Genomic DNA, 26,741 nt, shown 5'->3' with positions numbered 1-26,741 from the left:
CTGCCTGCATTTTATTTTACATGCTCTATCGAAGAAGCCACATTAAACCACCAACATCTCATCTCATCTGCAGTCTCAGATTTTCAGAGAGGTTTGGCGAAATGTCTGCCTGCAGAGGGCGCCTCGCAATTCTGAGCAGCGCACGGCCAGCCCAGAGGAATGCTTTTTATTTTTTAGTTTTGGCTCACAAAGCTTGCTGAAACACACTGAGGTTGCAAGTTTGGAGAAGTGCAGCGCTTAGTTACGAATCTCAATTACTAGTTGGTAATGAAATCTCTTTCAGTAAGAGATGGTTGGTACGAAGTAATCCCTGTTACGAACATTATCGGCTCTTAAAGGGCTTCTAGTGGAATATTATACAGTCAGGGCTTATGTCCCATTACTAACATTTTTCGTGAATTTGACATAGATATTACACTCGACAACTTTCTGTTAAGGTAAGAGCCCATTCACTCAATGTACGTATGCATGCGTTTTGTCTGCAGTGTTTTCAGCATGTTATAATTATTCGTTATTTACTTGTAATTGTTGACCCTCGGAGGTAGCTTTTTTTTTTCCCCCAACGCGAGTATTTTCTTTTTTTGTTTTCTGGTGGTCTACGCAAGTCAAGTCCGTTACTGGGAATGTTTTCTACAGTACAGTTCTACACATATTGTCCTCTTTAAAATTGAAATTAAGTCATTTATTCTCTGAATGATTATAAATAATAGGTGTATAAAATGAATCATATGAACTTATTTGGTATTTTGGCTTGTATAATCCTTTTTATTTGTGTATTTGAAGTTTCAGATGCATCAGGAGTAATACAATTGTAGCCTTTGGTCTGCTTTAAGGTTTTAAAGCAGTTTTCAATAGTGCAGATGTTTTCTTACTTACCAGCTGTTATTTACGAATATTCAGTACAGTACTGGAAATGCTATATCTTTCTGTATATGTATTAGTTATATATATATACTGTATGCATACGATTACGGATAGACAGTTATGTTAACACGAATTGATTAATCGGATAACTATGGTTCGCTGACCTAAAACAAAACGATGCGGTGTATGCTATACAACAGGTATAGGTGAACTGAAAATGTAATTGTATTTTGTCTTGTGTTTTATTATTATTATTATTATTATTATTATTATTATTATTATTGAAATAAAACAGCAAAGGAAAATGAGTAGCACTAATGCTATCAAATGGTCCAAATTGTTACATTTAATACAATCGTTATAGTTAAGAATATAACGTTGAATAATCACTTAAAAAAAACTAGAGGAAATATAATCTATGGAAATGTAATCTATGCTTCTTAGAAACTCCGTGCTCATATGTTCTGTATTCTGTTTTTACTGTTGATTTATTAAAAAAAATTGCCCTAGTCAGTCACCAGAAATTTTAAAGAACATCAGCCATATACACATGCGAATTCATGTGTACTTCATTTTGAAAATGCACCTTTATTAATAATTACTGAAGCAATCGAAGCACACTCAAAATAAGCATTGGACAACGGAGTGCAGTTAATGACACGAAGCTGTATTCTCTTATCTATATTGTACTTGATTCTGAAAGTGGCTGATTTGTTTTTGCTCCAGTGAAAACGGATTAATTATGCTGTTATGTTGTATTAACAGTATGCATTAAAAGGAATGACATCGATCCCATAATTTATAGAGGCATTTTTAAAAGCATGTTTAAAAGCTCTCTCATCTGAGTGCAATACATCTCTCAGTAAACAACTTTGAAGAATACTATCTAGAATGTTTGTGACTGTTCACTTATACCTGTAATGTTGGAGAGTGGACTTTGGTGTGGTTTAGAAAATCACAACTACTTTGAGATAGGGAATTATTAATTGCATCAGTAGAAACAAAAACAAACATTTAACTGAAGGATACATTTCATGGGTGCCATATAAAAATTTATTGGTGAGATCAGACCACCTATTTCCTTTGTATTCTCATCTGGCACGTTTTGTACCCTTTTTACTTTAAAGTTTGCACTTGGTCAAGTACAGTAAATCAATCTACAGTATTAAAATATACAGCTTAATATATACAGTATGGCTACTGAAGTCTTGTTAGCTATTATAAATTGCAAAAAGTTATAAATCCAAGAGTTCACACAGTATACAAAAAAATGTGTAAGCAGATCACATTTGTGTTTTGTTCACTTGTGTTGTTTTTAGTAGTACAGTAATTACAAGAACAGATTAATCATTTTAACAGTACACCAAGAAAAACATATTTTTGTGCAGTTTGTTTAATGTACAAGTACTAATTTAATGCAGATGTACTATCTGATGCAGAATTAAATAGTGGTGAAAACTGAACACATACGAATATGCTGTCATAATGTGCCCTTACTCTGAAAGCAAATTAATTTAAAATAATTACACATTCCAGTGCGAGACTCGACCGAAGATAAGGAATGGCTGATGTTACAATATGTATAAATGCTTAATACAGTATTCTGTCACTTACGTTTCTCATAGTTTTTAACTTTCTGCTAACGACAATGCTAGTATTTTATTGTGTGAGAATCATGGTTGATATAGTGCAGCAGAAAAGTGATTTTTTTAAAGTGAGTTCCTCCTTTTGAATCCAAACTCTGGCTATCCTGTTGTTCATTTTACAGCTTTTAAGTGGACATTATTGAGCTGAATGACACCCGAACAGCTGCTGTTTTCAGTAGAGTAGTTCTGTTTGCTGAGTGTGCTGTGTGCAGTAAATAGATATGTCAGAATTGCATACCTTAGTGATATCAGAAAGGTATTGTGGTTTTCTGCTCAAACAAGTGTGACAAAGTCATATCATGTGTGGCACATTTTGTGGTTTCAAATTATTTTATCATTTTTTGGCACTACGTTTACTTCTAAAGATAGGAGGAAATGCGTAAAGAAGTGTCAAACTCAGAAATACTTTTTTTTTCTAAAATTCTTGCAGAAACTGGGATACTGTAATTCTGATATGACTTTTAGCCACTCGTGGTACAGTAACTGCTTTGTAAAGGTTTATTGTCTGTTCTGCAGAACAAACTTATTTTAAGTTAATATAATAACTGTAGTGGATCCACTTTAGCTGTATTTTATTTTGTTTTTTTTGTATTTTATTTTGCCTTGGATGTCAGCTTTTGAAGAAGCACGAGGATAAGAAGTCGTACTCACTGAATGCTCTGTGACTGCAGTGGGGATCAAATCAGGGCTGTAGTCCTGCAGGCTTTATATGTATTTTTCATTATCATCTGATTAATACCAGAAGTGGAAATGCTTTTGTCTGATGGATTTTTCTGATTATATCAATTAAGTCATTTAACACTAGCTTGAACTGAAATGCAGAAGTAGCTTTGGCCCCAAGAGCACAGGATCAGTCTTCTTTGTTGTTTTAGACGTTGCTGTTTGCCACAGCTCTGCAAATGGGCAGACTGATAAGACACTGCGTTCCGTCTGATTTTTCTTATTTAGGCTACAGCATGTGTAGATAGCACATCCTCAGGCAAACTAACAAAATTGAGGATAGGTGACGTTTTCACTAGAACTAGTACTTGCTTAAAATAGTTCAATATTGGCCACTTTATTGTGCGCCATCTTTTAAATACTTGCTACGGTGAAGCACGGAAAGAACACTAAGAATTACGTAAATTCTATATATGTAAGAATAATATTTACAACTGAAAGCTTCACTAATTTGTTCCAGAAAGTAACGTGTATTCTTGGTTAGGAATTTGTACCATAAGGCTGTCCAAATGTTTAATGTCCTTGACATGTCTGTATGTTGAGACCTCAGGAGTCATTGTGCCAAACTGGCAATGAATTCAGCTCAAAACAACAACCAGATGGTTGAAAAAAATGCTGAAGGCTTTGGCTCATGTAAAAGTACGAGGCCAGATGCTGAAACATTTCACTCTAATCCTTAATTTTCACTGGCATAAAAATAAATTTTGAAAAACGGACTAATTAATAAACCACATTTGGAATGTCTGCAACATAAATACCGTATTGTCTGGATATTCTGCCATTTTTAATGACTGTGCAAGAATTATCAGCTAACAGTATAGGTAAAGTTAGAATTTTTTTCCCCCAACACAATCACACTTCTTACTGAAAGACACATTTAAAAGTTTTACTTTTTTATAGGGGTAAAATAAACTAATTCATATTTGGGTCTACTCGATAAAGTACCTAGGTGAAATAGATTTGCGTATGGCTCTTCAGGTAAAATAAGTAGATGTACCCAGATAGTACATAACAAGGGCTGCAGCATGTCTTTGTGTTGGGCACCTGAACAATATGTAATGTGCCATACATTGTAAATGCCATATTTTAGTTAGTATTTTTGGACATTTTTGAGTAATGCACAAAAAATTCAAATTTTTTGTGAATATATTTTATTCTGAATAAAAATGTAGAGATTATTAACAGATTTTCTTTTTTGAAAAACAACTGGAAACAATTGACTGTTCTTTTCCCTCCTTAGTATTAAATAGTGGATGGTTACCGAAGTAATGAAACTTATTAAATATATTTTAAAAACAGAGTGAAATCTTGGAATTTTATCACTCAATTTGATTTTAATTTGCTCATTTTATTACTGTCACTAATAAAGACTAATATTGAGAATCAAAGTTAAAACATTTACCACATCAAATGCATCGAATACCGCTGTAATTGCACAAGTCTACAGGAAGTCCTCTTACCAATTTGTGGAAAACAGAAACCAAAGGTCCTCATGGAATTTCTTATATATTATCTTTTGTGTAGTTAAATTCACACTAACGTGATACCTCATATCTTCTGAGATTAATTGTAGGTGAATTAATTTTGAAGGTGCAGTTAAATCCAGAGAGATAGTTTCAGGTTGCCCTACTGTACATCAAGAGAGAATTACTGTAATTGCAGGTATAAATATGCCTGATGAGTTATCATGGTCTATTATGTCTAAATGATGCATTTAATTTCAGAATCTGAGCTGGAGAGCGTGTTTTACACTTAAGTAGTTTACATTTGTGCACAATGATATGTTTTGTTTATTAGGTGCTGTGTAAAGTGGGAAAATCTTGATTACTCTGCAGTTTAACTGACATAAAGGAATTAATGCCATGGAACTTTAAAGCAGCTGTGGTTAAAATGAAACTATAAAAGCTCACGTTATTTAGTACATTGTATTGTATGAGTGATCTCAATTTTATGGATGAGTTTCCACACATATGAGCAAACTGTAGACGTGGTCAGTGCTAGTTACAACAATGAAAAGCTAAGTTATAGTAAACAAGCAGAGAGGGTGGTCTTGGATATATGAGGCTTAAAAAGATTAAATGGAAAGACAAAATTGCAAAAGGCTTTGTGCTGTAAGTATTGAAAAGAGAGCATGCTATAAAACTAAAAAATACTTTTAGAGTTTAGGTTTTGTACATGCTATAACTAAGCAGTAAATTAAAAATGTAGGTATTGTTTTTTATATTTTGTCAGTATATTCCTGGACTGTGCAATACCTTCATTTTAAAAGTTGGGCCTGTAGCTTTAAAATAAATTCATCACAGGCAACGAACATGTTTCAAGATTCAATTCCAAATCCAAGTGACTGATTATATAACAAAGCTTTAATTAGTCCATTTCTTTCTATGCAATTAGAGTTCTAGGTTCCAGTAGTGCCTTTGATTGGTAATTATGCTGTTTGCTTTTTAGCCTTTTTTAGCGATGGAGGAAGGCCTAAATCCAAACACTGGATTAAATAATTTTGTACTTGTTTACTTTACAGTAGTGTTATTTTGTACTAAAAAGTGTAAAGAGTGTAATAATACATGCATCTCTCTTTAGTCAACACTCATTGAATGTAACAGCTGTACTATTTGTGATGTGCTTGTATACATTGATGTCTAATTGATTTTTATTTATCTGCCAAGAGGATGAAAACACATTTTCAGCCCTTCTTTGCAACTGGCTCCACACACAATATGTTGCTAAGATCAGAGCCTTTCTACCACCAGATGTGTACAGTACAATAAAATCATGTAGATCCTAATGATTGTTTATATTAATAATTATGCTGAGTTGTATTTGTATAGCACCTTTCATCCCAAAGAATCTCAGGAGCTTTGGTATACTGTATAGGAAGGGAATAATTTCACCTTCTGACATGAGAAATTCCCTTTCAGTTTGCATGTTTTCACTAGACAAACTTATCATTATTGTTTTCAATATCTTTGTGTACAGTAATTAAAGATGGCAGTCAGTTCATTCTCTTATCACTTAAGTAATGAAATTAATGCACAAGGACCTGAGCTATTTACCTTTTAGACCTTCAGTCTGTCACTGAGAATCAAGCAAAATAATGATCAAGAAAGGTAATCCATTCATATCTCACATTATATTGATACATTTTATTTAAGATTCACTAGTTACTTAACTACCAAGGGAGCAAGCTGGTTCCTTTTGTTCTTAAGCTTCTTATGTCCTTGTACGCTACAGGCAAGGTAGATTGTATCAGCTTCAGTAGTTATTGGACAGTAATTCAATGGAAACAATTTGGAACTTACAGTACTTCAATCCTTTATGCTCTTTTGAATATAGTTCCTTCTCCTCAGTGGCTCCTTATCTCCTGCTTTAAAGCTTTGGTCTGACTGTGGAGAGGCTGCATTCAGGTGGCTGTTTGAGCCAACAGGCATCCAGGAGTTCTTCTGAGGCAGGGGTACATCTAACGCAAGCCCAAAACCAAAAAATATACTGTAGCATTTGTACTGGCCAAGTCTATGCTTTAATTACTGCACACAGTCTTCTGAATAAACCATTCTTTGATTACCATTAGAGCAGCCAGTGCACACAAAAATCTATGATTGGGCAGATTCATCAGTACTGATGAGACAGGCAGTAATCTGTTCCCTTAATTAATGTAATTGTACTTCTGTGTTTAACAGACCTTGTGATCATAATACGGAGCCTAAAACTGATTTTTCTAAAAAATATGGTAAAAACAATAAAAAATTTAAACTAGTAAACTTTGTCATTATATAATGTCGATTTTCATTAGAAAATAACAGGCAGTATTGCTGAGTTGCTGAATTATAGGGCTATTATGTTCTGGAATTTGCAGTTTCATAATGCTATAAAAATAAAATCAATTTCTGTATAACAATGTGAAAAACTCCACATTGTAAAGGAAAAGGGCATTTTTTGTCAACCTGAGAATTCTACGAGCTTAATGCGTTATGAATCTCATACTCTGCATCAATCAGATAAATACATTAGTAAAAGCAAACAGCATCCTCAAAGCACAGATGGGTCTAGAATACAGTGGTGTGCTGTGGCAAAAAGAATTCAGGCAGTAGAGCCAGTAAAACTAGCTCAGTTCCTATCTACCACAAACCCCAAACACAATGCATTAAATACTAAAATGGCTTTTAATGTAATATATCACTTATCTTTGATTTAATTATTTAGTATAAACATGGCTTAATTTTACCATCACTCTCAATAACTGCTTATCCAATGCAGGGTCACGGTGGCCTGGAGACATATCCCTAGACGCATTGGGTGCAAGGCGGGATATATCCTGGATGGGACGCCAGTCCATCACAGGGCACACACGGACGCAAACAAGAACACATTCAGACCAGGGATATTTAATGCTTTGATTTATTGTGTAGTTAACATTTGCAATAAAACTAGCAGACATTAAGCAGACACTTTTATCCAGGATATATCAAGCAATAGAAGCCTTGCAGTATGTAAGTCTACAATAAAATCAACAACAAGAGTAGTATTACTAATGATATTTTGCAGGTAACAAAAAATACTGTAGCTAATTCAGCCTCTAAGAGCAGTGTATGTTAAATGCCTAGTGGTCACTGATTCCCCTCCTGTTGTCTGGTAGGGGGAGACTCAAAGAATGAGTGTTTGGTCCAGGGCTGATACAGCCCCTCTCGGATCCTGAGGAGTGAGGACCGTTGCTGGGGAAGGAAGTGCTGTTTTCCCCGGTAACCTTGGGGAACATCCCCCCCACTGGGGGTCTTTAGAAGGAGCAGAGGAGCTTTCATGCCAGAATCTCTTCATTTCCAAAACAAGATGAGCCTGCCTTTCAGTTCTTTGATCAGGCTTAGTTCTCTGTGTAAATAGCTAAGGACATTTAAGTTAGTTTGCTGTGCACTGGTGTGTGAGGAATTTAGTTCTGCAAATGTAATTTTTTACATGTAAAAACAAACAAACAGCAAGATGCTACCTGCATGCGAAACCATTAAACATCATCTGCTAGGTTTTTGTTCAGTCTTGAATTTCATTTGCTGCATTTGCAAAACTGACCAGTCTACTAATATAACCAGAATCTATCTCATTGATTTAAATCACAGCAGTGGCCCTAGTGTTGTCCTTGTTGCACTCCCTTAATTGCAACACCCCAATTTAAGTCATTCTCTGTTTTCTATTTATTAACCAGTTCTCAGTCCAGATGCACACATCTCCTTGAATACCAACTACCTAACTACTTTTAGAAATAAGCTTTTATAGGGAACTGTAAAAAACATTTGGAAAATCAGAATACATCATATCATATGCGTCCATTACTGTTGTTGTTCATTTAAAGAACTCTTAATAAGTTGGTTTGGCAAGAACTCCTTTTTCTAAATCCATATTAACTGTTTCCTAGGATGCCATTTCATGTAGCTGATCCTCTAGTTTAGTTCTAATAATTGTTTCTATAACCTTTCATGTTACAGATGTCAGACATATTAGTCTATACGGGAGCAGGTAAAGGTTTATTCCATGCTGAAAGAAAAGAAACACAGTGTTTCACCTGTGGAGCCTTCTTCAGGTGAAAAGAAGGCTCCACAGCCGAAACTCCAAAACACCTTCTTCAGGTAGACACCTGAATATTTCCTTTCAGCATAAATCTTTCAACTAAAATAAAATAAAATAAACAAACCTTTAGTTTGTTCCATGCTGAATAAGCATGTTACAGCCTACACATGCCAACACAACTACCTACTTGAACATATTGGTCTTTATTACTTGAGTCAGTTTTTTCACCCTGCTTATGGATGGGCACGAAATGAACAGTTCTCCAGTTCTATCCCTGTATTGAGCTACTGTTGGAAGAGTTGCTTCAGTGGCATCTGAATACCAGCAATGGGTTCTGAATAATCCTATCCTTGACTACTGTATGACTGGTAAAATACAATTGGGATCTGGAGATTGTGAATCCTTCTACTATCTGAAACAATTCTGCTTCTCCTGTGCTAATACTGTTTAATAAAGAACTTCCTTCTGCTGCCTGAGGCATGTTGTTGACATCTTTAGTGAATACCTGAGAGAAATACGTGTACATCTGGCATTTTCCTTTTATCATCTTCAAGTTTTCCATCATTGTCTCGAATACATTTTCATTCTCACTATTTCATTTTTTATTTCTATCATTGTCTTGCAAACTTAATTTATTTGCCATTGTTTTTTTCCCTATTGTAGTACTGAAAAACCTTTTATTATTTGTTTTGGCCTCCTTTGCTGTATTCCTTTCTGTCTCTCTCTTGGCCAGCCTAATATCCTTTTAGGTCTGTACTTGCAATTCATTGTACTGCTTTTCTTGAACTCTCCTGTTATTTTAATCATTTTATGACGCCTTTTCTATTCCCTTATAGGTTTCATAATTTGTTGAACCGTTTGAAATACTAGTATGACCATTTGATTTGCCATCTACCACTTGAAATACTAGTTGGGCCATTTGATTTGCTATCTGTTTGCTAAATGTGTTCTGTGCATCAAGCCCCTCATCTCATCAGCTCATTAGACCATTGCCATCCATTCTCCACTGATTCAACATCTATCCTTTCTCATTCTGCTTCTCTTAAGCTCTGTCTCTTTCCTGCAAAGACTGTGTGATAGATCCCTGTTTCTGGTAGGATCAGACTTTATTCACATTTTTTCAACAAACAGAAACCTAACCCAGCTCTAACTAGATGACTTCAATCCCATTGTACTGGTCAGCTAAGCTGCTTACCGACTGCCTTTCTGAGGCCAGAACTTTTGTTGCTTTCTTCCCTTCTCTCTTATTCCTCTTGTGCAAACGCATATATTGCTCACTGACAGAGTCCCTTGAAAGTGTCAGCTTCCTGGTTTTAAATGTCAAACTACCAATTGCCTTTCATCAGCTGGTCAGATGACCGAGAATCACAGGTCATTCGTCATTGCCTTCTGGGATTTGTAGTTCAGACAAGAGTCTACGTCTTGATTAAATCTACCACCGTCTTACAATCTGCTTTCCAGAAATGACAAACTTTTGATTTGGACTCAATTTGTACAGTTTCAATATGTACTTAAAAGCACACTATATTATGACCATAGTTCCCTAATGGTCCTCTCACCTCCAAAATCTAGGTAAAGAAAGCAGTCATTAAATTTAAAAAGTGTTCACAGAAATTCATTGCAGTGACCACCTTGCTTCCATATAGGAATTTCAAAAGACTTTTTCCCGGCTTTTCAAGGTCAACATATAACGGGAGAAGACAAGCTGTGGTGGCCAACTCCAATTTCAAGGTGGCGTTCCAGTGCAATTAGTTAAAATTCTCCATCATTTTGGTTTCTGTTGCTGATATTCCTGTAGGTTTGCTGGTCTATGTTGTGAATATTGAAGTCTCTAATGAAAACACTTTCTTCTTTTGTGCACAAATTCTTAATTTCTTTGTACAGTGTTGAATTATAAATGACATAAGAATTTAGTGGTGTATAGCATATCCTAACAATATATCTTTCAAATGTTTTTTGGTCAGCTTGACCCGTTCATTGTAAGCCATACTGTATGTTTTAAGATGTGAGGTAATAATATTTTCTGTGTTTTGACTGTAAAATCATAAGGTTGCATGCTTTCTTCTCCATAGGAAAATTACTTGATCACCATCTTTTTTTTTTGTTGGCACGGACTGCTGCAGATTTTTGGATTCTTCAGAAAACAGCTGTTCTTTTAATTCCAAACTCTATCCAGTTCTGCTCTCTTTCTCCCCAATGTGGTGGATCACATCCCTAAACTTGAGCAGCAGAATATATGTAGTAGCCAAGATGCTAACCGATTTTGTCCACTGGAGTGTTCCTGGTAAAACATGTGATCTGAATGAGGGCGGATGATCTCTGTCCTGAAACCACAGAAATGGGTTTCAAGGCCAGGGCTTCTAGTTCTGGCATGCTTTTTGTGAGTCCATTGGTTGGAAGAAACAGGAGCAGATAACTGTGAAGTTTTCATTGGAAACCTGTCATCAAATACATGGCAATGGGCATAGCTTTAGGTTACATTTCAACAAAATGCTCCCACATGTTTGTTGTGGGTTTGAAAAAGCAGTTTCTGGAAACTTATTCTTGTAAGCAGTGAACTTCTTGGCTTGAGCAATGAGTTATCCTCCTGTTACCTTTGAATATTGTGACTAGCTGATTGTACATGTGATCTGTGATTTCAAATGACAAGCTCTATCATACCTTTAGTGCCATTTAGATTGTCTGATGGGAGATTGGTTTTGGCTATGGCAGTGACAGTTTCCTCATATATATTTAGCCAAATTTCTTTCTCTGAAGCAATTTTTTTGGCAAGGTTCTGCTAATGTTTCAAAGAGCACATCCGTGAATGTGGAAACTGTAATTAATGTCTTTAGCTCAAAATCTAACTCTGAACTGATGAGTTGTAAAATAAATCCACCTCTTGTATGTGGTGAAAAAGCTCTTTAAGCTCCTTTTTTTCTTACTCAATGCAAACCAGCTGAGATGAGAAATTCCAGAATGTGGGTGCCACCTGTGTGTCCACTGTGTCCACTTTGGGGGTTTTGGGAAAGATATTGCCTGTCCTCCAGGATTGCTAACAACATTTTGCATTATCTGTTTTTTCAATGGCTTTGTGACTTTGATGAAGCATATGAGATAACACCAGACGAGAACTGTAAGTGGACTAGATCATTTCACACAAGCTTGCACACCACTAAGCTGAGATGCCCTGTCAGAGCATTTTGCAGCTAACCTGTTAAGAACAATCAAATTGATGTAAGATATTTATTTATTTACTTGTACCATTCATAAAATTTAGAAACTGATCTTTGGGACCATTATCAGTCACATACCTGAAAACACAAGAAAACTGACTATTATTTTGAAATTTGTTGCTTCATTAAGCTATACTACTGCTGATATGATTTTCCTAAATTTCTGCTTGTGTGGCATCTGGCACAATGATTATAGTCTTGTTAGATGTACCTGAGACTAGTGTGGCTGTGGACACCTGATTACTTCTCACACTGTCATAGTCGGAAATTAGAATATTATTCCACATAATGATGTTTTTTAGAGGAATGTGTGCCTTCATTCATCATGCCCCCTGATGGCTAATTTCTGCTTGCCAAGGTAAAAGTTAGAATCAAGTACCCCTTTTCCCCTTTGCATCTTTTCATCCAGTTGAATGTCAGACAGTCTTTGTACATGGATACCTCTTAAAAAGGAAAGACAAAAGGAAGGAAAAAAGAAATCTCTGGAAAAAAAGAAGAAAGTTTTCCATGAGAATGTAAATGTTATGAAAGAAATATGATGCCTCTGTCATTGTGACAGTTTTAAAGTAAAATACAGTTTTGAAAAGGTTTCAAAAAGTTATAAAATTCCATTTAAATAACAATATGGAGACGATTATATACAATATTTGTCTTTATATGCAATATACAATTATATGCTCATCTTTTATTAAATTTAACCGTTGGAACACTGCTAACCAAGAAATGCTAATTTTGGTAACTTTGTAGTTGCTCATTTGTGGCAATCTGACAGCTCTCAGATGTTGGCTAGATGGTGGCTTATGTCAGTCCCTTAAGCTGAATCAAAGAATACACTGGGAGCTTTATGGACAGTGACTGCTAGCTCCTATATGGATATCTACCTTAGGAAACTGTAAATCTTGAACTCTCCTATTGGGTAAACTCACTCAAGGCCTTCAACTCAAGCAGAGGATACTTTGAACTATTGCTGTGTTGCATCACTTCCACAAGGTAATTATATCGTTGATTGGATAATCAAATCCCCTTCAGGAAAACTTTAGACCCTTAATAAGACAAATGAATAATGTATAATAAATGGAGTTTACAATGAGCATTCAGAGGAAATGACAGCAGCCAGTTCACTTTCACCTCAACTCCCAATCATTCCTGAGGTAATCTCCTTATAGAAAAACTATAAATACTACACGTAAGCTTTTTCTCCTTTGTATTTGTCTTTTGTATACTGTACCTTCTCCCGTCTCCATCTCTGAAGCTAGTCCTTGGCTCAGTCCTCACTGTGCCAGGGGTCCAGGCATCCTTGTCAGTAAATATTTTCAATACATTTAATTCTTTGTTGTTGCTATTCCTCATGAACTGATAACAGTGGTTGTTTCATAACATAAGCAATCACACTGTCTCTTATGATTTACTCCATATAATTAAACTATGTGGCAGTGACGGGTTGGTTAGCATTGTATGATCCTCAGAGAATACCTTTGAAGGCCCTGATGGAGTGCTTCGGTCAGAATGTTACTTGGTTTTACAGTTGTTTTATCAACTTTAGCTAATGGAAAGTGGATGTTTATGTCCTTTTAATTCAGACGTGCTGCTTCTTTTGTCGAAAAGGAACATTCTCATTCATGTCGTAGAACAGAATCATTAAGACATCTTTTGACAAAATGTAGGTTTTCCACAGAGTAAGTTTCTACCAGCTGCTTGCAGATCTTACTTGGCATATGTCTATGACCTTACAAACTCTGTAGTTAAGTTTGTTTTTCACTCCTAATCTGTATAACTGCCAAAAGGGCCAAGCAGCAATTTAGATGAAGTAATGGAATGCTAATATTGTTACAAAACAGTATCTTGTGGCACAGTAAGAAGCAGTAAGTTAATTTTCTAACCTATAAAAATATGATACTGATACATTAAAAACAGATCTCAAGGGGATAAATTGTTTTACTGAAATTAGTGGGGATTGCAAATGTCTTCAGTTCAGTCAAGGTCAAACAACTTTTTCATTTGACAAATCAGACAAAGAGACAAATGAAAATTATTCTCTAAGGTTCTATATAATCTGCTTCCAGTACTAAGAACGTACATGGGTATTTCTATTTCTTTGAAATAGAGTTTATTCATGCATAGGATTAACCATATTTCTATGTATTAGAATTACATCTTTATGTTTTAATTAAATTATGGATCGGAGAATCTCAGTTTTCTTATCATATTTCTTGATATATCTTGATAATTGCTGTAATATTACCGTAAATAGGACCGCACAGTACATGGTACATGAGCAAATAAAAGTTGGAAATGTTAAATGTGTGAGAGGAACATGTACAAATGTTCATGAGGAACATGTACAAATTTTCTTTGCAACTAGAAGGTACAGAGCAATGAACCTGCTGGAGCAATGAACTAGCAAGGTCTGTGTCTTTTATTTACATCAATTAAATTAAATCTCATTGAAATAAGTCTTGTTAATTGTCCTTATATTTCTTAAGACTAGTCGCATTAAAAATTGAAATATTTATATAGTTTCAGTAAAACAATGTTGTGAAAGTTTAGAATGTTTTTTCTCATGATACAAAGTGATATTTTGCCTCAGCATGACTATGAAAAATATTATACTACATTTGAACCAGCCAAACCTGGTTTAAGACTGCTTATTGGAAAATGCTGAATGTGGTCTTGCACATAAGTATAATATTATGCCCTGCATAGAAGCTGGAATCAAGACTGGAATTTTGCACACTTTGCATTTTCCATGTAGAGCTCACTTTACAGATGTGTACCAGAGCCAGCCATTTGGCTTGCTTACCAAGACTTTATACACTGTTTCCCTGCTGGTTGTAGCTCTAATAGCAAGTACTGTATACAGGATCCAGTATACACTGCATTATATTATATGTTGAAAAAGCTGCATTATGTGACACTTGAGTAGATGGCAGCTTACTCGATAAATGTTTTTGAAATCTTTTTTCACAATCACAATCACAATTATTTGACTTTAGTAATTTTAGATATCTGATTTAGGAATATTGTGAAACTGGGATTTTCAGATTTCTAGTTTGTATACTATTAAGTTGCAGATAGACAAAGTAATTTATCAAGTGTCCTACAAATGCTCAGAATTAAGTATAACAACAGCTAGAACTACAACTGGAAAGAAATGACTTTTTTAGTATATTTATGATTTTTTTTACTTTTCCATTTATTTATAGTATTTTGTTTCTTGTGTTATTCACTGTGACTTGTTTCTACTCTAGCAAAACCTGAACAATTTTTACTTTTGCCAGTTTTCGTTCTTCTAATAACCTTGAGAAAATTGGTATTTCCTTTCCGTTTATGATCTTCGATGACCACAGACATAAAACCAAAGTGATTTGTTTAAAAATTGAAAACACATTTGAGCACTGTTGAACATTTTATGAAAGTATCTTCCATGAAACTTGGCGTTAGTACAAATACTGTATAACTGAATGCTGAATACCAAAAAAGAATATCTTGTAGATAAGCTGAAAATTGGCAATTAGGTAAAGTGCATTAAAGATTTTTTCTAATGGTTCCTGTGCTAAAATTAGGATGTTAATACGACTCAAATAAAATAATATACTCCATGCACATACAGTGTTTATGTTTAATTTAGTGTGGAGTAATACCTTTCTGGAATAAGAATTACTGAGGCAAAAGCACCATTGCTCCAGCGCATTTGATACTATGATTATTGCCCAATTTATTCAATTCAATATAAGCTGCTCTCAATTTTAGTGATAACTAAATGAAAAAAGTCAATATGAAGAGGTGGGTAGAATTGGAGGATAGAAATAAGTTCTAACTTAAGCAAGTTTGGTATGCTGTAGCTTCCAAACTATTGGGAGTGATATAGCAGAGGGACTGGTTTTTGTAGGACTTCCTATTGACATTTTTTTTACAATATGTTCCTTTTTCTTTGTGGCATAACAAATTAATTTTTGTTTTGTTTTTTTAGTCCATGTTGTTTTTCAATTTTGTCACAGTCTCAAAAAATCAATATTTAAAATAGCTGTTTATTTTTGTAATCGCCTCTTTTTTCAATTTGCAATCAGAACAACCAAAAAAACAAACATGGAAATGATAACAAACCCCTCCCCCATGAACCCTTTTCCCTGCTTCTGCAGTCAGCCGTTTTCTTCCAGAACCCACCCTATCCCAGTTGGCCATTCCCAAGGATTCTGCAAAAGCCACTCAGTAAGTAGAGGATGGGGGCACGATAAAAAAGGCTGTATCTTTTCTTCAGTTGTCTCCCAATGTCACAGGACATTCTTCTGTTGCACCAAAGATGTGAACATCAGCTTGAGCTACCTCCACATGGGGAAAGGCCCACTGGTGCCAGGGACAGGGGTGTGGTGGCATTCTTTTGGCAGCAGTAATAAGAGCCAAACACACCTTTTCTATGGTATTGTTAAGCCCATGGAGGTGTTGCCAGTGAGCAGTAGGACCAAAGGGAAACAAGGAATACTCTACTTCAGCACTGTGGACAGTGTCACACATACAGTACCCTTCTCCACAACACTAAATAATTAAAACACGCACATAAAGCAACAAAAATACCTTTGTTCGATTATAAAATCAGGAAAATAAACCAATTTCCTAATTCACATTGTGAAAAATAAAGCTTGTTTTACTCCATGTGAACCACCATTTTATATTTATTATTAGATGTTTTATTTTAAATTAACTCAAAGAGTGGCACGGTGGCGCAGTGCTTAGTATTGCTGTCTTGCAGCACTGGGGACCTGGGTTCTATTCCTGGGGTACTATCTGTGTGGAATATTTTCCTCCCATGTTCACATAGGGTTCCTCAGTTCTCTGGTTTCCTCCCACAGACCAAATATATACTGGTAGGTTAATTGGCTATTGGGAAAATTAACCCATGGTGTGTGTGTGTGCATGTTTGTGTTTGTGTGTGCCCGGCATTGGACTGGTTTCTTGTCCAGTGTGTATCTGCCTTGTGCCTGTTGCTCACTGGGATAGGCTCCAGCTCCCTGGCAACTCTGTACTGGATAAAGTATTTAGGAAATGGATGGATGGACGGATGGACTTACTGAAACCTTAATAACCATATATTTATTTGATTCACTGTAAGGCAGTAGTAGGAAAAATCATGCACCCCTGATCTAACCAATGAAGAATGTAAAGAGTGGTTCCAATGTAGTAGGTTCCAGTTACTGAACACCAAACTGGATGCAGGTTCCCCAAATAAATTACCTTAATTTTGGTTAAATGACCTCCTTTTTCATGCACTCCATGTGATGTGTATGGAAAGAAGTTAGTGATAATAAGGGATTTAGCTGTGAGAGGCTTAGACAATGTTATGTGTGTAGAGAAGAGGGGTGTAGGTTTGAGGGAGTACTGGGATCCCTTTTGAAATAAATAGGACCTTTACAAGTAGGACAGTCTGCTTCTGAATCGAGAGGGGTCATGTGCTTTGGGCAAGCATGTGTGTGAGGTGATTAAGAATTACATAACAGAGGGAGTGGGGAAGCAGAAACATATCTTTATTATCTGTAGAACAGAAAGAACATACTGAAAAGTACAGAAGTAAAAGTAAAATACACAATGTCTACAGCTCACATGCTCTTGCTGTTCCCAGCTTTATCAGAAATGGTCCAGGTGAAAAACTAATTCTAACAGGCTTGGAAGAAAACATTGTGACTTAAAGGGTATACAGGTAGGCCTGGCTGATGAAGGGAAATGCTGTGCAAGAATAAGCAATGAAAACACAATAAGGGAAACTGAGACCTCAAACAGCCAAGTCCTTAGAGACCCATACCTCATTGCTAGGCATATCAAAAACAAGATACTGGATTTAGGAACAACATCATTAGCAGGCAGCTATAATATCATGGGCTTCATAGAAACATGGCTTACAGAATATGACAGGGATTTATTTAATATTAGTAAAAGGTTCATAGGCAAGCAAACGACCAGACATTGCAGGGTAGCAGATTATATCAAAACATTTATATTATATGTAGTGATATTGCAGTTATGTCTGTTTATATGTCATAAACTGGCAGAATAATGTAAATATCAGTATGCTCCTGTAAAAGTATGAGTGCTTCTGAATCTATGGATTAGAACTTGAAAGATCTAGTAATGAAGGTGTGCTACAAGCTACCTAACTCAGAGAGTCGTGATGATGTTTCAGTAAACAATTCAGTCAGATCTGCAGGTATCAAGGACGAGATCATAGTATACATGAAATTATGGGATTTTAATTTTAATTAAGCTGAGAGTATAAAAGATGAAATTGAAATGGTGGATAATAGCTGCCTTCTTTCCCAGCTTGTCAGAGTATTAAAGGTGCATTAAACTGATCTTTTCAAGTGCTCAAAATAGAGTGACATTGGCTGAAGTAAGAGAAGCACTGGGACATTGTGAGAGCAATATGATCGATACTAAAGTATCCTTCAATACCAGACAGGTAGAGACTAAAGGGAAGTTTAATTTTTTAAATAAAAAAAGAAAATGAGGTAAATTGTACTTAAAACAAATTGGGGGTAAATTCATGGCTACACTAGAGTATACTAGTATATGAAACATGGGACTAGAAGCAGAGAAAACATCCACTCCTCAAAGTCATTGACTAAGTCACTCTGGAACATTTTCATTATCAGATATACAAGAACCTGTTTGACGTTGGCTCATGAAATCATTAACAAACTGAATAAAGGCAATACTTAGATCATGAAGCTACTAGTAACCAAGTTGAGCCAAATTGTTTCCTCTTGTTTGTCACCATTCTTTTATTCTTATGCAATATTCACATTACTCATATTGTTTTTCCAGTGTTTGTTATTCATTGGTTTTTCCATTGCTTTTCATATCAACACTACTTTCCTTGATATACACTCTACATGCTTGTGTTCACTGTTTAGGTGATTTCCAGCTGGTCTTTTTGTGATTTCCTTTTTTATTTTAACATTTTGTAAATGAGCAATTATATCAAAATATAAATAAACATATATGTCCCCCCACAATCATAGTCACTCTTCCTTCACCTCCTACTGGTGGCAAGCCATCCCATAGAGGTACCCTGAAAGACTAAATCTTTAGGTGAAGGATGATGAGTTAAATTTCCTTTAATGAACAGTTTGTCTCTGTTGCTTAGTATTTCAAAGTCATAGCAGTGGTACAATACAATAGCTTATAATGTAGAATATTGGTATCATACTGTGTATCGTGATCATGTTTGCTTTGGAGATATTTTTAACTTATAAAGTTGGTGGAATACTTTAGCTTTAGTTTCCTATTCAGAACTCATTAAAGGACACAAGAATTGTGAGACTAAAATTATGTGAAAGAGTCTATTAAAATTGTGATATGGACAAGTGACCACTAGCTCAACGCCTATAAAGACTCTGCACAGCTACTGTAGGTCAGTTGGTACATAAATTGATACCAATACTGTACCCACTTAGGACTCTATTTTTATTTTATAACATACATTTAAATTTCAAAACAGTAGCCAGAGAATACAATATTGCTAAACTTGTTTAGATATTTTCTATTAGGAAATAGGTTAGAGTTCTTGGATTATGAGAATAATAAGAAAGTCTTAATAGCTTTGTTTTTAAGAGGAACCTGTGCCAGGGTGCAGTTTTTGAGGTCAGTAGAATAGAGCAGCTGATATTTACCAGGCATCGATTCCCAGTTGCATTATCAGGCAGTGTTCCTCTTGAAGAGCTCTGTGCCAGAGGAGCTGTGAAGCACTTCAGCCAATCAGCAGTTAAAGTGGAGTGCTCCACCCCAAGTGTGAGCAGATTAACAGGCACAGACTGTCTGCGGCTGTGAACTGAGACCTCTGGAGAGAGACCTGCTCTGTTAAACATCAGCACAAATGGGGAGCCACAGACGTTAAAGCGGTAGATAAGGAGGATCTCTGTGAAGCTTACAGTATATGAGGTCCCATTAGGTGTAAACCCTAAAATGACTGCAGGTTTGTGGGGTCTTTGTAGAAGCAAAACCAAACCAAAAAAGATGCTGTGAGATGATACCTACCATTTCATTTTGAATATTAGTCACCAACTAATATTTTTCTTTTCAAACCTCTTCAAAGCAACCCTCTTTTCATCAGATATGGGTTTGGTTTGTACCATTTCCCCTGTATTGGTTTATTACTACTGGGATATGTGAAAGGTATCTTCTTTCTTCACCTTGTTCTCTGGCAAAAAAACACTACCACATTGGTTAGGACTGGATTATGTGTCACTTCTGGGCCTCTTGGTATCTTGATTGCTTTCTTGATTTGTCAGCGTGTCCAGTTCCTTCAGCATCATTACCTTCAACATTAGTTTTCCACTGTGAATAAAAATAAACCTTCAGTTCTTCTAAAAAAATTTTCTAAGGGTGAGCTTGCGTACTTTCTTTTGTTTTGTCTGTCTGCTCTTGGCTGTACTTACTGGAATTCATTCTTCCTTCCTAACTTTTCTCTTTCAGGTGAAAAGCAAAGAAAGAGACAGCAGACAAAATAAGGAGGAGATAGACTAGGCTCTTCCAGGTCTATTAAGTGACCAGTTTTGCATCGGCAATCTCCACTGCTGTTTCCCCGTATCTGCTGCTCTACCTGTGCACTCCAGGTCTTCCAGGTGTTTCTGCATACTTCCAGTATACTCCCAGAATCCATATGGTTTCATGCTTCTGTGCTCTTTGGCACTTTCCGTATACTTCTGTTCCTCCATGCATCCCTGTACACCCTCTTTGTGCCTCTGTGTGTCAAAATGAGAAATTCAAGAGAACCTCTGCAGCCTGTGGGCTGTTGTGCTCTCTGGACACTCTGTGCAACCTTAGTACCCATAGCAACGCCTACCCCTGCGCTCTCCATGCTATAGCTAGACCCTGGGGTTTTTCTTGAACAGGCTTCTAACCTGTAGTTCAGTAATTTATCTTCCAAGCTTCCATACAGCCACCATCATCTCAGCGATCTTTAAGTAACAAGCATAGAAACTGTGATTTATTATGTAATTAGAAACTAATTATGAAGAGCGTATTGGTGTAATCAATAAATTGATGCAATTAAAAGACCCGCCAAGAAAATTAAAAATGGATGTATAGCAAAAAGCATTTAATTGAGAAAATGAGTACAGCAGTTGGCACTGATGTGTTGCACACCAACAGAAGCAACGTATTTTGCAAAATGTGTAATGTGTTGTTTACAAGAGGTAACAATAGACCAGCATTTAAAAATCACAAAAACACCAAATGAAAGGCTGAAATTGACACTGGTAAGAGAGAGGTTCTATGTGAAAAGGCAAAGGCAAAAGGAAAGTGAAATCCTGGAATGCTGGCATTCCCTCATTGACAGTTTAGCGCAGTTTTAATGTGCACTATTGAAAATTATAGCCAATCCAAGATGCATTTCTCAACAGAAATATAATAGTGAGTGGGGAAATTTTGACAGCAGGTCATCTGATAAAGTAGTATTTACCACAGACTGCTAATTTGTACAAAAAAACAGAATGAATGTGTATCTGTAGTTTGAATCTACAAATGTTAGCAATGACTGCTGTGCTTCTGTGTGTTACTGTGTGTTTCATAGTTTACTTGTTTACAAACATGCAATCAAGTAATTGTAATGAACTAGCAGTTAATCTCACAGGTTACCTGCATTCTGTGAATTACTCCTCAATGGCACAGGGCACCATTAAATACTGTACTTGAACAAGTGGAATTTATAAATATGAGTGGATTTATCACAGATAATGCCATTTACAAGCTCAAGGCATATAGTGGCATTCTTCAAAGCTTGTTACCAATTCAGTATATTTGATGTAATTGTCATATAGCAGTGCTTGCACGTAATGTATGGTCAGATGATTTCCTGATATGGTTCTAAGGACCATCTGAGGGATGTAAAGAAAAACTTCACCCATAAAACTGCCTCTTCAGTCATGTACAGCATGAAGGAGCACTTGGTATTCATCTTCAGAATACCATTCTAAATGCATTAGTGTTTACTCAGTCTTTGTGGAAATGGACATTTCACCAAACACAGTGATGATAATGGAGCTAAAAACATTGCTGAAGGATTTACGAGGTTTGGAAACTCAGTTCTCTCGGATTGCAACACATGGCAAGACTCTGCTTGATTTAATCCAGTGGTTGGAGAGTCGTAGAATCCAAGAAACATATAATGAAGGATTTGATACATGCCAAGCATTGGCACAGCTGAGGCACAATAAATATACTTTGTCTTAATACCTTTGGTGCAAACCTCTGTGAAATTGTTGGAAAAACAGATTGTTTACCTCAACCCAAAAACACATTTCAATTAGCCAAGGCTGTCAGAATATTCAGCTCAAAACAAGTATGCGATTTGGATGTAGATACCCTCCCATAACGTTTTATTCCAGGTTTTCTTATTGAATGCAAATCTAAAGTGGACCAAAACACTGTGCAAAAGAAAAGGGCGGTGAAATGTGTTTGGATGATTTTTGCAATGATCCTGAAAATTTACTTCCTAACTTAACAAGAAACGCTAAACAATATTTGTCAGTAAATAATTCTGTGGATATGAAAAGAAGCATTTCTTCTTATGGGAATGTTTTTCACATCACCATCAGCCCATGAAAGAAGAATGGGAATGACAATAACTGTGTAATTGACAAGTGATTAAATTTAACACTGAAAAATAACACACAATGATTGCTTTCTTTCACTGTGCTATCATTGACATTTATATGCTCCAAACTGTCTTTTCTTATTTCTTATTTACACTGTTTTATCTAGGCATCTCAATTATGTTAGTGCACTCACTTTTGGATTTGAGTATTTTTCATCTCATTAATTAAAGCAGAACTATGCTGTTGACACGATGTAACCTTGTTATTGAAGATCACTTTAATTTATTACTGCTTTGTGTTACTACTGAGTATAGCGGATGTATGATGTTGATGTGAAGTACATGCTGTAAATCTACATTTATGTAAGTTGTAGTAATTAAACAGCTAATTGAGATAATTAAAGTACTACAATGGGATGATAGTTTAATAAGTAGCTTGAAAGAAGCTATATCAACATCTCAGTGCTAGAAAACTGAAATGCAGTTTACTAATAAAAAGTACATTCATCTGGTTGTGATAGTGTAATAAAGATCAGCTTTATTTATGGCTGTGCCACCAATTGTCTGCCTTAAAGAACCATGAATCATGAAATAGAATATTGTACTTTCAATCTCTAGGTGTGTCTTTATAAGCATTTAGCTTAACCCGCTTCCTATTATTGTATATAGTGCAAAGAAATCTCATTCTTGACGTTATTCTGTTTTGAAAAACATCTGGAAGATTTACATTTCAAATCTGCAAAAGTTACTTGTCCAATTGTTATCAAAACCTTTAATGAATTATTGTTTCACCTTTCTCCCATGTCAATTGATTTCTCACAGTAGAAAATGCGTTCAAAGTAACAAATAATCAGGAATCTCTTCGAAGTGGTATCTGAAGTGGGGGTGCTCCACTTCACAAAGCACCTTGGCGTCTTGTTTTGCGCCACCTCCTGATCGCATTTAAAAATTAGCTACATTGCTCCAAGCAGTTTCCAACGGGAATACATTTCAGCGTCTGCAAGACAGTAGTATCAGGGTGAGAAGCATCAAGAAATTGAGTCATCATGGGTCATTTCATTTCCAGTTTAAGATATTGCTGTTTTATTTATTTTGTGTGTTCTGAGTGAAAGAAATTCACTGAGGCTATAATTGATTCTCTGGGGTCAGGTTTAGAAATGTTTAATTAATAACAGCACATTTAGGACCTATTAAAACAGCAATACTGTGCAGAGTGTGTCTCAGACCCGTACTTGTATAAAGCCAGAAGCTTAGCTTTGACAACACTCCAAGCCTTTACCAGCTTGTTAGGGAATGTGTCAGGTGTCCTTGACTTATGGTTGACAACGAACAAGACACTGCTGGCACTTCTTCAGCATTAATATTAATAGAATACATGGAATATCAACCAAACTATAAAGACAGGCTTTGTTGAGCAGTGGGAGAGAGCTTACCTTACGCTTTCATAACATGAGTATAGTATATACATTATACATTTCATACCTGTAATGAGACTGCATTAGGTGGTATAGTACTGACCATGATAACAAGCTGCAACTGTTAAGGTTAAGTCCACACACATACCTGTAGCTCTCTCTCTGCTAAGCTTGTGTTCCTGCTTTATGCTGTGAAAAATATCTTGGCACATCTGCGTATTGAGTTGTTAACAATCTGAGGGCCTGTTTTTGGCCTTTTTGAATCCCTCGTGTTTGTTCAAGATGCTGTGAGCTATCCAAAATAAAAATGAAGTCATTTTATGGTTCTAATAAGAAACTTTAAAAAATTGCACAATATCTTGAAAGTCTTCTAAAATAATGCATTTTACTTTGTCAAAAATGTAATGGAGTATCACTTCCCTCACCTTTTAGCTGCGATAAAAAATACATATATATATAGTTTTAACCTACCTTGGGCCTTAAAGTAAAGCATTCTATTTAAAGTTTTCTGATTGAGTTTATTTATTAAATGCTTGCTTCTAATGTTAGTATTGGTGCGTCTTTCAAATGTTGACAAATGCAGTTGCACCCTGATCTGAAAAATAAGGTAGGAAATGCCTTTTTTGTCATCAAATTAAAAACTTGAAAAGAGTTGTTAATAAAACAGGAGGGCAACTGAAATTAGTGTTAAAGCACCATTTAGATTTTCAGAAGTAAATGTTTACTAAGTTGCTACCCAGCTAAACTGAATGTTGTTTTAAAAGCTCAAGTTCGTTTTTAACTTCTCAGATAATCAAAATGAAATGTACTTTATCCCTGAGAGGCCTTCAGCTGTATGCAAGACTAATAGCTGTATTTTTCAGCAGAAGGCAGGCAGAAGTTTTAGTGGCTTGTGGTCTAATAGATGGATAAGAAGGTCAAGTACAAAGACTTGAGGTTGGATGTCGCAATGAAGGAGAATTAACCTTGTGTGATGTGTGGTGAATGGGTTCACCTCTTGTCTGGCCGTGGGAACTCTTCTATAACTTTGTTTAAACAGGAATCGTTCAATCTACAGCTCCCTTAATTACTGACTAATTTATTTAGGCTGTAAATTATGTGTAGGCATTGGGGAGCCTAAGTATTAAAATAATTCAGTAACAATACCTGGTTTCAAGTAACCTTGTTTGTCTTTGACTCCTTTGACATCTGTTTAACCTATTTTTTTTTAGTTCTATTATTGTTATTATCTTAAACATACTGGAAGTTTCTGTACACCTGAATGTTCCATGTTATCGTCAATTACCAAGAGCTTAGATATGTTATCTCTCTGATGAACTTTGGCACTGCAGGCATTATATAGACACTAGAGATCTGAGCTGCAGCACTTAGTTGAAAATTGAAATTTCCTTACATTTTATAAAATGCCGTGATGCAGGTGTAACCAGGTGATGAGGTGGTGGCACAGGAGTCAGTATTGACCACACGCAGGCTGGGAGTTTGGTCCCCCCTACCAGCTGCACTACTCCTGTCATTTGAATTTTTTTTTAGGTAAGATCAATAAACCTGAGTTAATATGGGTTTTAAATGTAGTTTAATGTTTAGCAATGATATTGTTTCATTGTTTAAGGCTTATGTGTTTGTTTCAAGGTTTCAAAAAGTGTATACAAGAGCTGGGGGGGGGGTCAGGGAGGAATATCCCTTAGATAAATGTGTTAAGACATTAGGTTAAAAGTGTCTGTTAAGTGTAATGTAATTGTAATAGTAGAAAATATTATGTTACATTGTGTTTAAAGGTATTATATAGTAAAGTTTTAACTAAGATAATGTAAGTGTGTATGAGCCTGGGAGTGAAATGAGATCCCTGCTACCTGCTGTAGTACTCCTGTCCTAGCTCAGCAGACCCTTCCATGGCCTTTTCTCATTTTTAAAAACTAATTCAGATAAGGGATAGCAGGTGAATTTCTTCTGTGCACATGCTGGTGGTAACAGACCCCCAACAATGACACAGCCAGCGCTGGGAGGGATCTGCAGGACATCAAGATAGGCAGGCAGCACAGGGACTCGGGATGCCTTCAGGAAGTCGCTCCAGTGGGTTCTGTGGGAATTGTAGTTTCTAAGACAAAGCAGAGTCTGCGAGTGGTTGTAGCCAGTTTCTATACCTGTCTCCCCTCTGATGTTAACCTGTACTCCCTAGCAGGTGAAGTGAATTATTAGCCACTGCCTGCTATGGGGAAGATTTAAGACAGTGTTACACATGGTTTGTAACTAATACAAAAAGAAATAAACTAAAGTCCATTCCTTAACATATCCAACTGATATGTTCAATAACAAGTGTATATTCTGTACCCTACATTGTTGTAATTAATTCATAAATTGTGGGCGAAAGGTGTTTCATTCATGAACCCTTAATGTGAATCACGCTAGATTGTAGAATTAAAAATAACGCTGCCCTGTCTGTCCAAGATGATGTAATATATTAACTGATTAACTTGTTAGATTCTGTACATTAACTCTTTTGTGAGGGTCTGAAACAAGCTGCCCTCCCATGCTGATTATCTAGGATCCTCCAGGAAACTCTGTATGAGATCCTTGGACCAATGAGGTGATAGCAATTAAATCAGCAAGAACAGCATCCCCTCATTTGTAAGCTTTCCAATAGTCTAATCTGAAACAAATATGAAATGTAAAAAAAAACTTAGATTGTTTTTTATAATTGAAATAATAAAGATTTATATTTATATTGCCAAAGTAATATAACACA

The 26,741-nt window shown here is 35.9% G+C and overlaps 1 protein-coding gene across 1 annotated transcript in view; it reads left to right on the top strand.

Annotated features, from left to right (window-relative positions):
* Window positions 1-210: 210 nt before the first annotated feature.
* The window catches only part of ghra (growth hormone receptor a), an 81,366-nt gene continuing 54,835 nt past the window's right edge, over window positions 211-26,741 (top strand). The window contains exon 1 of the mRNA XM_088910546.1: window positions 211-437. The gene's annotated coding sequence lies outside the window, so the exon portion shown is untranslated. The remainder of the gene's footprint in view (window positions 438-26,741) is intronic.

This window comes from Atractosteus spatula, chromosome 3, assembly GCF_055471065.1.
Source record: "Atractosteus spatula isolate fAtrSpa1 chromosome 3, fAtrSpa1.hap1, whole genome shotgun sequence".
Taxonomy (NCBI): Eukaryota; Metazoa; Chordata; class Actinopteri; order Semionotiformes; family Lepisosteidae; genus Atractosteus; species Atractosteus spatula.
The sequence above is the reverse complement of the archived record's forward strand: the minus strand, read 5'-3'. Positions and strand labels throughout refer to the sequence as shown.